General features: G+C 40.6%; 1 long non-coding RNA gene across 2 annotated transcripts; it reads right to left on the minus strand.

Annotated features, from left to right (window-relative positions):
• Positions 1 to 309: 309 nt before the first annotated feature.
• Positions 310 to 9,990, minus strand: LOC147367492 (uncharacterized). 2 transcript variants are annotated; one of them, XR_015170133.1, is made up of 4 exons: positions 9,886 to 9,990; positions 7,275 to 7,388; positions 4,147 to 6,468; positions 310 to 2,025 (listed from the first exon to the last, which is right to left on the minus strand). It is a non-coding gene; the product is annotated as an uncharacterized LOC147367492 (long non-coding RNA). The 2 variants fall into 2 exon arrangements; XR_015170135.1 differs by lacking the exon at positions 4,147 to 6,468.
• Between the last annotated feature and the right edge of the window lie 2,631 nt (positions 9,991 to 12,621).

Consider the following 12,621-nt stretch of genomic DNA (forward strand, 5'->3'; position numbering starts at 1 on the left):
GAAGATCTGCCGGAGAAGAAAATGGCAACTCACTCCAGTATTCTTGCCTGGGAAATTCCAGGGACAGAGGAGCCTGGTGGGTCACAGTCCATGGAGTCGCAAAAAACAGTTGGACATGACTTAGTGAATAAACAATACAAAAATAGGGGCTTCCCTGGTGGCTCAGACACTAAAGATTTCACCTGCAATGCGGGAGACCTGGGTTTGATCCCTGGGTTGGGAAGATCCCCTGGAGGACAGCAGGGCAACCCACTCCAGTTATTCTTGTCTGAATAATTCCCGTGGACAGAGGATACTGATGGGCTACAGTTTATGAAGTCCCAAAGAGTCAGGCATGACTGAGCAACTAAGCACAGCACACACTGATGGTTCAGTGGTAAAGAAACCACCTGCCAATGCAGGAGACATGGGTTTGATCCCTGGTCCAGGAAGATTCTACATGCTGTGGAACAATGAAGTCCATGCACCATAACTACGGAGCCTGTGATCTAAAGCCCGGGAGCCAAAACTACTGAAGCCCGCAAGCCCTAGAGTCTGTGCTCTGCAACAAGAGAAACCAAGGCAATGAGAAGCCCGCACAACGCAACTAGAGAGTAACCCCTGCTTGCCGCAACTACAGAAAAATAAAGGCCCTTGCAGCAACAAAGACCCAGCACAGCCAAAAGCAAAAATAAATAATTCTTCAATATATATATGTATATAAAATTGTCTGTAATGCAGGAATAGAGGGTGTCATTTACTTCTATTTCAGTGTTTCTCAGCGTCCCCTGTGTAAGGAAAACCTCTCTCAGGCTGCAGCGACAGGAAAGGCCATAATCTTTTGAGAAACTGGTTTGGTTTCACTATATGATGAATGTCCATTTTCCCCACCTTGTCCTGGCTGCTAAGGAGCTTGCAGTACAACAGCAAGAGAGGTCCTCTGCAATGTACCTGGGCACTCATTCTACTCCTGGCTTCACCTTCTCTTCGTTTTGCTTCCCTTTACTCCACTTTCTCAACTATTTCATTTTGTGTTCTTATACATGTCCTTGGAAGCTGCCACAACTCCTATTTCAGGATATAGGTGGGGCATAAATAAATAAGAGAGGACATGGACAAGTCCACTAAGATGGAGAAAGAGTGCGAGAAAGGCTTGAATAGACATTACCCCAAAGATGATATACAATAGCCAGCAGGAATATAAAAGGATGATTAACTTCACTAACTGTACAGAAAATGCAAATCAAATCTGCAATGATATTTCACCTCATGCTGATTAGGATGGCAGATAGGCAGGCAGGAAGAAGGAAAAAGGAGGGAAAAAAAAGAAAAAGAAATGTCAGCAAAGATGAGAAGAAAAATGAACATATTACACTATTGGTGAGATTGAAAGATGGTGCAATTGCTATGGAAAACATTATGGAGGTTCCTCAGAAAGTTAAAACTAGAACTACCACGTGACGCAGCAATTTTACTTCTGGGTATATATCCCAAAGAACTGAAAGCTGGGTTCTGAAGAGATATTTGCAGACCCACGTTCACAGCAACACTATTCACTATTGCCAAGAGGTAGAAGCAACCCAAATGTCCATCAACAAATGAATAAACAAAATGCGGTATATACATACAGTAGAACATTCAGCTCAGTTCAGTCGCTCAGTCGTGTCCGACTCTTTGCAACCCCATGAATCGCAGCACACCAGGCCTCCCTGTCCATCACCAACTCCCGGAGTTCACTCAGACTCACGTCCATCGAGTCAGTGATGCCATCCAGCCATCTCATCCTCTGTCGTCCCCTTCTCCTCCTGCCCCCAATCCCTCCCAGCATCAGAGTCTTTTCCAATGAGTCAACTCTTCGCAAGAGGTGGCCAAAGTACTGGAGTTTCAGCTTTAGCATCATTTCTTCCAAAGAACACCCAGGGCTGATCTCCTCTAGAATGGACTGGTTGGATCTCCTTGCAGTCCAAGGGACTCTCAAGAGTCTTCTCCAACACCACAGTTTAAAAGCATCAATTCTTCAGCGCTCAGCCAGAACATTATGCAATCCTAAAAAATAGAGTTTTGAAAAAAAAAATAGAGTTTTGATGCATGCTACAACATGGAAGAACCTTGAGGACATTATGGTAAGTAAACTACACACGTCACAAAAGTCAAATACAGTATGGCTTCACTTAAATGAGGCATCTGAAGTAGTTAAATTCATAGAGACAGAAAGTTGAATGATGGCTCCTGGGGGAGCAGTGAGAGTGAAGTGCAAGTGTTAGTCACTCAGTGGTGTTCGACTCTTTGCGACCTCCTGGACTGTAGCCAGGCAGGCTCCCCTGTCCATGCAATGAGTGGTGAGTTGTTGTTTAATGGTATAGAGTTTCAGTTTTACAAGATGAAAAGTTCTTGAGATTGGTTGCACAACAATAAAGGGTTATGATGGTAAATTTTATTTTATGTGTATTTTACCACATTTTTAAAATGTAAAGGCAAGAAAGAGAAGCTTTTTCTCCTTTCCCAGTTTTGTTCAGTATGCTTCCCAATCTCAAATAGAAAGAAGCTGATAGTTTCTTTTTTTTTTTTTGTCTGTCTTTTATTTTTTATTTTTTTAAATTTTATTTTATTTTTAAACTACAATATTGTATTAGTTTTGCCAAATATCGAAATGAATCCATCACAGGTATACCTGTGTTCCCCATCCTGAACCCTCCTCCCTCCTCCCTCCCCATACCCTCCCTCTGGGTGGTCCCAGTGCACCAGCCCCAAGCATCCAGTATCGTGCATCGAACCTGGACTGGCGACTCGTTTCATACATGATATTATACATGTTTCAATGCCATTCTCCCAAATCTCCCCACCCTCTCCCTCTCCCACAGAGTCCATAAGACTGATCTATACATCAGTGTCTCTTTTGCTGTCTCGTACACAGGGTTATTGTTACCATCTTTCTAAATTCCATATATATGCGTTGGTATACTGTATTGGTGTTTTTCTTTCTGGCTTACTTCACTCTATATAATAGGTTCCAGTTTCATCCATCTCATTAGAACTGATTCAAATGTATTCTTTTTAATGGCTGAGTAATACTCCATTGTGTATATGTACCACAGCTTTCTTATCCATTCATCTGCTGATGGACATCTAGGTTGCTTCCATGTCCTGGCTATTATAAACAGTGCTGTGTAGTTTTATCTGGACTCTGTCAGATTACATCCCTGCCATTTAGGAGAGAGAGGAGGTATTTCCACCCAACCAGTGAGGGTAAGAAGAAATTCAATGCCCTGGCTTGGATATCAGTAAATATTCAGGACCTGAACAAAGAAGCCTTTCACTTTCATGACCATTTTTCTAAGGTTTCCTTTTCCCTGGGTAAGACTGCCAAAAATTTAACTGTTTTCCTTGAATATATAATCAGAACCATGTTTACAATATGAGACATGATTCTTCTCCTTCTTCTCTCTCAACATCTACCCCCTTGTTCTTATATGCTTATGACAATGTACCTCCCACACACCACTAAAGAAGCAAAAAATTTTAAGTCAACTGCTGCACATTGAGGATCCAAGTTATTTAACATACAGTGTAATTAAAGCAGGCTAATGGTGTAAGCAGAATATAGGTTAGTGAGTCAACACTTTTCTAGTTCATCTGAGGCTGAGCAGGCTTTTCAGATGATTCATGGTTCACTTGCTCTGATTCAGTCTTGGTTGCTTTGCTAATCCTTTCACTCCAACCTGAAGGCACGTTCAAGGGAGGTTCCCATTCCACGGTGTGTTAAAGTTTTGGTGAGGTTGAAACATGGTAAGCTTGGTTCAGGTGTCTGGTTTTAACATCATATGATAAAAGTCAAAGATAACTCAAGAAATAAAACCAAGCAACAATATATAAAATAAAGTGAGTTTTCTGTGAATTTAAAGTGAAAAACTGTTCACTCCACCTGATACTTCACCCACACTCAAGTAAGAGCTGAGTTAAATTTAGATGGTAGTCACACCTGCTCTGGGACCTTGAGAAAATCTTCATCTAATTTCTTTCCACCCATAAATGATCATTAATAATATGTACTTCTGACTCAAGACACCCAACACTGTTTCAGTGAAAGATGATGAACTAGAGGCTACAAGAAGCACTGAAAGTGTCGTGTCGTGTTTTGGACCAATGAGCTGGGAAAAGCCTTATTACCCAGGTTTAAGATGATGGCAGTCTTAAGAGGTCTTCCAGTTTATGCCCTTGGAGGGGACAGATTCCATTCCATTAATAGGGGTCTGTGCTCCTTCAAATATTGTCCATATACATAGGTGGTCCCCAAAGTTCTATCAAGTCTTTTTTTGACAGTCTGGCCATTTAAGAGGAATATGTGATCAAATCATTTTGTTTTCACAGATTTCAAAAATTTGAAATGTAATATTAAATCACAATTTTTACACACATCCTATTATATTCTTGATAGCCATTATTTTTTTAAAGTTGTATACATACTTTAAAGATTTTGTTTTTTATTAATAATTAATCTCAGTGTATTTTCACCTCATTAGAATGTTATTCTTTTTTGAGATTTATTTTATTTTACTTTTGGCTGTGCTGGGTCTTCTTTGCTACACATGGGCTTTCTCTGGTTGCAGCAAGGTAGGGCTACTCTTCGCTGTAGCACACAGGCTTCTCATTGCAGTAGCTTCCCTTGTTGCAGAGCACAGGCTCCAGGTGCAAGGGCTTCAGTAGTTGTGGCTCACGGGTTCTAGGGTGCAGACTTGGTAGTTGTGGCCCACGGGTTAGTTGCTCCATGGCATGTGGGAGCTTCCTGGACTGGGGATCAAACCATTGTCCTCTGCATTGCAAGGCAGATTCTTAGCCACTGAGCCACCAGAGAAGCCCAAGCATGTTATTTTTGATACAGTATATTAATATCTAACATAGTAGCTAAGTTCAGCCGTTCAGTAGTGTCCGACTCTTTGCAACCCCATGGACTGCAGCACATCAGGCTTCCCTGTCCATCGCCAACTCCTGGAGTTTACTCAAACTCATGTCTATCACATTGGTGATGCCATCCAACCATCTCATCGTCTATCGTCACCTTCTCTTCCCATCGTCAGCCTTTCCCAGCATCAGGGTCTTTTCAAATGAGTCAGTTCTTTGCATCAGGTGGACAAAGTATTGCAGTTTCAGCTTCAACATCAGTCCTTCCAATGAATATTCAGGATTGATTTCCTTTAGGATGGACTGGTTGGATCTCCTTGCAGTCCAAGGAACTCTCAAGAGTCTTCTCCAACACCACAGTTCAAAAGCATCAATTCTTCGGCGCTCAGCTTGCTTTTATAGTCCAACTCTCACATCCATACCTGACTACTGGAAAAAAAATAGCTTTGACTAGACAGACTTTTGTTAGCAAAGTAATGTCTCTGCTTTTTAATATGTTGTCTAGGTTGGTCATAACTTTTCTTCCAAGGAGCAAGTGTCTTTAAATTTCATGGCTGCAGTCACCATCTTCAGTGATTTTGGAGCCCAATAAAATAAAATCTGTCACTGTTTCCACTGTTTCCCCCTCTATTTGTCATGAAGTGATGGGACTGGATGCAATGATCTTAGTTTTCTGAATGCTGAGTTTTAACTTTTTCACTCTCCTCTTTCGCTTTTATCAAGAGGCTCTTTAGTTATTCTTCACTTTCTGCCATAAGGGTGGTGTCATCTGCATATCTGAGGTTATTGATAATTTCTCCCGGCAATCTTGATTCCAGCTTGTGCTTCATCCAGCCCAGGGTTTCTCATGATGTACTCTGCATAAAAGTTAAATAAGCAGGGTGACAATATACAGCCTTGACATACTCCTTTCTGTATTTGGAACCAGTCTGTTGTTCCATGTCCAGTTCTAACTGTTGCTTCCTGACCTGCATACAGATTTCTCAAGAGGCAGGTCTGGTGGTCTGGTATTCCCATCTCTTTCAGAATTTTCCACAGTTTATTGTGGTCCACACAGTCAAAGACTTTGGTATAGTCAATAAAGCAGAAGTAGATATTTTTCCTGAACTCTCCTGCTTTTTTGATGATCCAACAGATGTTGGCAATTTGATTTCTGGTTCCTTTGCCTTTTCTAAAACCAGCTTGAACATCTGGAAGTTCATGGTTCACGTATTGCTGAAGCCTGGCTTGGAGAATTTTGAGCATTACTTTACTAGCGTGTGGGATGAGTGCAATTGTGCAGTAGTCTGAGCATTCTTTGGCATTGCCTTTCTTTGGGATTGGAATGAAAACGGACCTTTTCCAGTCCTGTGGCCACTGCTGAGTTTTCCAAATTTGCTGGTATATTGAGTGCAGCACTTTCACAGCATCATCTTTCAGGATTTGAAAAGCTCAACTGGAATTCCATCACCTACACTAGCTTGTTCGTAGTGACGCTTCCTAAGGCCCACTTGACTTTGCATTCCAGGATGTCTGGCTCGAGGTTGGTGATCACACCATTGTGATTTTCTGGGTCATGAAGATCTTTTTTGTATAGTTCTTCTATAGTAGCTAAGATAGGAGTAAAATTGAACAATTTTATTCTAAATTGCTATCAACTAATAAAGCCACCAATAATTTCATAGAATTTTACGATTTACAAATGCTTTCAGCTTCATTTAAATAACACTGTAAGATGGAACAAGTACACTTCCATTATTTGTAAGCCTACTAATTTAAGTGGTGTGCCCAAAGCTGATCCACTAATGGTAGTTCCATTAATTTCGAAATATAATGCAAGAGAAAGTACCATTCTTTTTACAAAGATGAATTATTTAGAGAATTTGTTTTGTTTTTCTTTCAAATCACACTGTATTGAGGACAAGGGACTAATTTCATTTGAAATGCCTTCAAATTTTTTTTTCATTATACTGTTTATGAACTATGTCAGGCACAGCACTTATCAAAAACAAGGATTATTTTATGATACAAATAACTCAGTGTAAGGATAAGTTTTATTAATTCAACTGGCCTGCTTAATAGTCCTCAAGTAAATTATCTTATCTATTCCTTTAGGGCCAACATTTCTCGAGTTATAATGAAAAAACAAGGGTATCAGGATATCTTAAGAATAATGACAATTGTGCAAACAACTGATGTGGAGTCTGGCTCTCTCCCAATAGTTCATGATCCTTCATTTGCTGAAGAATAAAAACAGAGCATGTTGCTGGACATATTTTTACACCATATGCATATTCTTGTAGCAGAACATGAAGATGACTTTCTAAGGCTGAATGAAGCCAGACTGGGGTAGGAATCCTTCTCTATGGCAACATATGTGTGACATGCTGGTTGGTTTAGCATCTGAATGCACTCACCAAGGAGCCCCGCCATCATTTCTGTACAATCCAGCACCAATGCTGACAGTACTTGCTGTCATCCTGATGACTTATCGTTGTGAATTTGCTTCTCTAAGTTCATAGAAGTCAAGTCTAAGGAAATAAACCAATGAAGTATTTAACTTAACTTGTAACTTAAGCTTTATCAAGTCAGAGAGAGAAGCGTCAGTGAAGGATATCAAACAATGTCAGTCTTCCTATCAACAGGAAAACATTATAGTTTTTATCATTAATTTTTAAAGATTTGGCTTTATTTTAATATTTAAAGATGTATGACAAGTATATTTTTAATGAACTGAAATTTTTTGGTCCATCTATGTCTTGAATACCCATTAGAGTTCCTACAGACAGAAAAAAATCAAAATTATGACACAGGAGTTGGCAAACTATGTTTACGAGGAACACTCACTTTTCTACGAGATGGACCAATTAAAATCATACAGTGACAATTCACATCTTACCAATACGCATAATTAAAGGAAATGTATGGATAGAATGCTCTCAAGATTGTTTTTCTCTCATATGTTTTCTTACATTTTTGATACATGCCAACTTTCTCTATAAATGAGCATCATCAGTAAATGATTAAAACAATAAACTGAGGAGACTTCCTGCTGGTCCAGTGCTTAAGATTCCATGCCTCCAATGCAGGGGTTGACCCCTGGTTGGGGAACTCAGATCCCACCTGCCATGGGGTGACTAAGCCCATGCACTGCAACTAGAGAAACCCCCACACTCTAGAGCCCACAGAACCAAACAACAACAACAAAACCCCAATAAACTGATAACAATAAATCCTGCTGAATCTTTTAACCGTATATTTTTTCTGATAGGCATGAAACCTTTTTTCTGCTGGTAAAATGATTTCTAGTAAACATGACAGAAATAACCATCTACATGTTTCAGGGGATTATATGAAAAGGGCTATGACTTCGAGTTTCACTTTTTAAAAATTCAGAAATTATATTAAATAAACCCTTTAACTACTCCAACTATTGTAAATAAGACAATAAAAGACAACTAGGAAAAAAATTATAAACAAATACAAAAGAGGCTTTACCAACACAAGAAAGATGAACAACCAATAGAAAATGGAGAAGGGTCATGAATAGGCATTGCTCATAAAAGGAGCTACAAATACACAGGTCTCTTCAAGTCTCCAGGAACTCCTGGGACAGGAAACAGTGGCCAGCACAGAGGATTATATATAGCTCACTGGAATCTTCACGGCTTGTGGTAAATCTGCTGAACCCATTTAATAATTTTTCACTCTGAATCCATGCCCACCGAGTAATCTTCTGATTAATAATTTGTTTTCTCAGGTTTTTTGGAACCTGAATGGGATGAGATGAATTGTAAATCACCAACGCATAAATTAGCTCATACATCAGTCTCATATTAAAAAAAAAAAAAAAAAAAACCTGTAGGAGGACTGGAGAGATGTTGTTTAAGGGTACAAACTTGCAACTGGTAGATATAAATACAGGATATCTAGTGCACCAGTCCATCCTAAAGGAAATCAGTCCTGAATAATCATTGGAAGGACTGATGCTGAAGCTGAAACTCCAATACTTTGGCCACCTGATTCGAAGATCTGACTCATTTGAAAAGACCCTGAGGCTGGGAAAGATTGAGGGCAGGAGGAGAAGGGGACGACAGAGGATAAGATGGCTGGATGGCATCACCGACTCAATGGACATGAGTTTGAGTAAACTCCGGGAGTTGGTGATGGACAGGAAAGCCTGGCATGCTGCAGTTTATGGGGTTGCAAAGAGTCAGACAAGACTGAGTGACTGAACTGGTACAGACCAAGATACTGGATTATAAACTTCAAAGTTGCTAAGAGGCTAGATTTTAATTTTTCCTACAACCACAAAAAAGAAGTAATAAGTATGTGATGTGATAGAGGTGTCAGCTAACACCATGGTCATAATCATATTGTAATATATAAACACATACCTTAAGCTTAAAAAACGTTATATGTCCATTATATCTCAATTCAAAATTTAAAAGGAAATTAACATTTTGAAACAGAAATTTATAGATAACAAAATAAATCTGTTATTTATTGTAAGTCTGCTTCAGAATCACTTCTCCAAGCGCGTAGACGTCAATTTTAGGGAACTGCAAGCGTTAGTTGCTCAGTCATGTCTGACTCTTTGCGATCCCATGGACTGCAGCCTTCCAGGCTCCTCCGTCCATGGGATTTTCCAGGCAAGAGTACTGGAATGGGGTGCCATTGCCTTCTCCATCCTTATCCATTAGAGAATTGCAAAACAGGAATCAAACACTTTATTAGGAACATGTTGATTCCAATGAGGAACAGAAAGAGTATGGGATATGCTCAGAATTTCATACAAGGGCAGAGAAAAATAGGATAAAAGAATGCACTTGAGGGAGGTCAAAGGAGAAATAATAGCATCGCTTTCGGCTTGAAATGTTCTCAGTCCAACTTACCCAATGAACTAGCTCCACTAGGGGTCAGGCTTTACCCTGCCAATGAGGTATCAGAGGTAAGTTTCCTCTTCCCTCTCTCCCATCCCCCTCTTCCTTTCCTCATTCTTCCCTCCTCTCCCAGCTCCTTACTCACCAGGTGTATTTTGACCACTTGCTATTCACCAGGCATAGCAACAGATGTTAAGGATATACACACGACTCCCACAATCCCAGAGAGGGAAGTAGCCTTAAGGCAGACCTTTAACAAAGTAAATACGGAAACAAAATTACAAACCTTGTATTCTTTAACTCAATCCTGGTTAGAAAAGGTAATCATAACAGAAGCTAACTGCCTCAGTCACCTTAGTCAGCAGTTAACTAACAATTCCTAAATCAGCAGTTCTTCAAGTGAGGTCCCCACAAGCTCCTTGGAAGCTTGACAGTGGCGTGCCAAGACTTGGAGTCTTTTCTGATGAGATCAATGCTGATATTACAAAAGTGATTTTTAAATATATGGTGTAATGAAGTGTGTCAACATCTGGGTGATTTGCACCTGTGAATCAATATTTTCCAAGTGACCCATGAATGATATTACAAAATCATTGCATGGGTAAAAGATCCTTTCAAAGTGCAAGAACATGAATAGATTTTAATGTAATAGAGAATAAAAAGTTCATTTGCATGGTTTCAGGTTCCACATTGCAACTAGACTTTAAGAAGCTACCACTTATCAAGTTTTGATATAATTCAAAGAAGAATATGGATAACTCTCTTAAAAGAATTTTAAAATGCCCCACCTGGTATTTCCAACACATGTCCATGTGTGTGTTAGTTGCTCAGTCGTGTCTGACTCTTTGTAACCCCATGGACTGCAGCCTGCCAGGCTCCTCCGTCCATGGGATTCTCCAGGCAAGAATACTGGAGTGGGTTGCCATTCCCTTCTCCAGGGGATCTTCCTGATCCAGAGACTGAACCCAGGTCTCCTGCATTATAGGCAGATTATTTATCATCTGAGCCACTAGGGAAGCCATGTCCATGTGAGGCCAGAATTTCATGTTCCTCAAACAAAAACATATTAATTGGATACAGAAGTAGGTATTAGAATCCTCCAGTATTCTTTTGAGCCAGATATGAGGTTTGCAAAAAATGTAAGGCAATGCCACTCTTCTCTTTAATAATTTTTGTTTTAGAAAATATACCTTTCATAAAATTGGTTATGTTAGCATACAATGGGTTTATTAATTTTTAAACAATATTTTCAAGTGTCCCAATGGTAATTTCTAATACAGTAAATAGCAATATACATAATCTCTACATACAAAATCACTTTGGAGCCCTCAAAAAATTTTAAGAGTGAAAAAGAGTCCTAAGACCAAAAACTTTCAGAACCACCATCTTAAAAGAATGGTGGGAGGAAGCTGAGGTTTCTTTAGTCTCTGCCAATGAGAAATTAAAGGAAGCCATCTACAGAGTGAAGGAGGCTGTGGGTGGAGGATAATCTGAGCTTTGAGAAGAAGTGAGAAGGTTTGAGATGGTCACTGTGGAAAACCAGAAGGGTGTTAACAATAAACAGGATGCTGCTCTCAGGCTCCTCTGAGGTTTTTCCCATTGGACATCCTTTCTGATGCCAGCACTGGTGTGAGCAGTTGACTACAAAGTTGTTTCCGGATGACCCAGAGTGAAGCCCTCATGAGGTCCTCCTTGTCCAAGAGCCATGCTGAGAGTCAAGCATCAGTGGGTTGAGTGTCCTACTCCATGCCCAGTCTGGAGACCCAGCATGGTTGGATGCCATGCTGCCCACCACCCTCCTTGTCATGCAGATCAGCTCTCATTACAGAGCCTCCTCCTTCACACTCACGTCAACTCAGATAAATGGTGGCCTTGAGAGGGGACTCCCCATCCAGCAGCACTTCAACAGACACAGCCAGACTCTATATTTAGCTTCACCTGGACCCCACGCCAAGTCAGTTCTCCCTGACAACACTATGGCTTCTTCTCCTCGACATGCCCTCTCAGACCTCTCTATGCTCCCAGAATCCTCTCTCTGTAGTTTCTTCTTTTTTTAACTTTTATTTACATTTATTTTTTGTGGAAATTATTTCCAGGCCATAAGTTTGTGTTTCTTCACTTTCACCTGGGATGTAGTTTTCTTCTGTGCAACCTCTTCTTCTAGTTTAGAAACAATGTGCTCTTTCTCAATAAGGATCATCTCAATGCGGCAGGGAGAACTCATGGAAAGGTTGATTTGGCCATGAGCTCTGTTTAAGTCCTGCATGCATCTTAGGGGCTCTGTTCACTTGGATGTGCTCAACAACCACAGAATGTGAGCTAGAATCTGAGGAGTACATGGGAATTAAGAGGAGTTGTGGGGAGAGTGCAATGGGAATTTTCAGAAGCAGCAGTAAGTGCAGAGTCCCAGGAGGATAAGCACTTGCCTGGACACAGAGATATAACGTACACGGTGACAAAGAAGGAGAATAGCCCCAGATGAGGCCAGAGAGTTGGGAAGGACCAAGTGATGAAGGATGTTGTAGGTAATGTAAAGGAGCTTGGATTTCATTCTTAGTATGATGATTCCTCCATTGAAGCGTCATAAGCACAAGAGGGATGGTCTAATTCAAAAAGACCCTCTGGCTACCAGGTACGCAATGGATTTGGGAGTGGGAAGGTGCAGGGTACCTCCGGAGTGGATGTTGGCTGAGCAATAGGAGCCAACTGCAGCAATTCAGGAAGAAACCAGGCAGCTAGGACTAGAGGGCTGGCGTGGAAATGGGCAAAGTCAGGACACGGGGAATCTGTGTCTCTGTGTGTAGAAAACAGCAGGGCACTGGAGGCCTGGTGGAAAGAGAAAAGAACATGACCCAGAAGAGTGCTGGGGAACCTCAACATT

The sequence above is a fragment of the Bos grunniens genome, chromosome 8 (genome assembly GCF_055505025.1).
Source record: "Bos grunniens cultivar Pamir isolate PY7600 chromosome 8, Bosgru_T2T1.0, whole genome shotgun sequence".
Classification (NCBI taxonomy): Eukaryota; Metazoa; Chordata; class Mammalia; order Artiodactyla; family Bovidae; genus Bos; species Bos grunniens.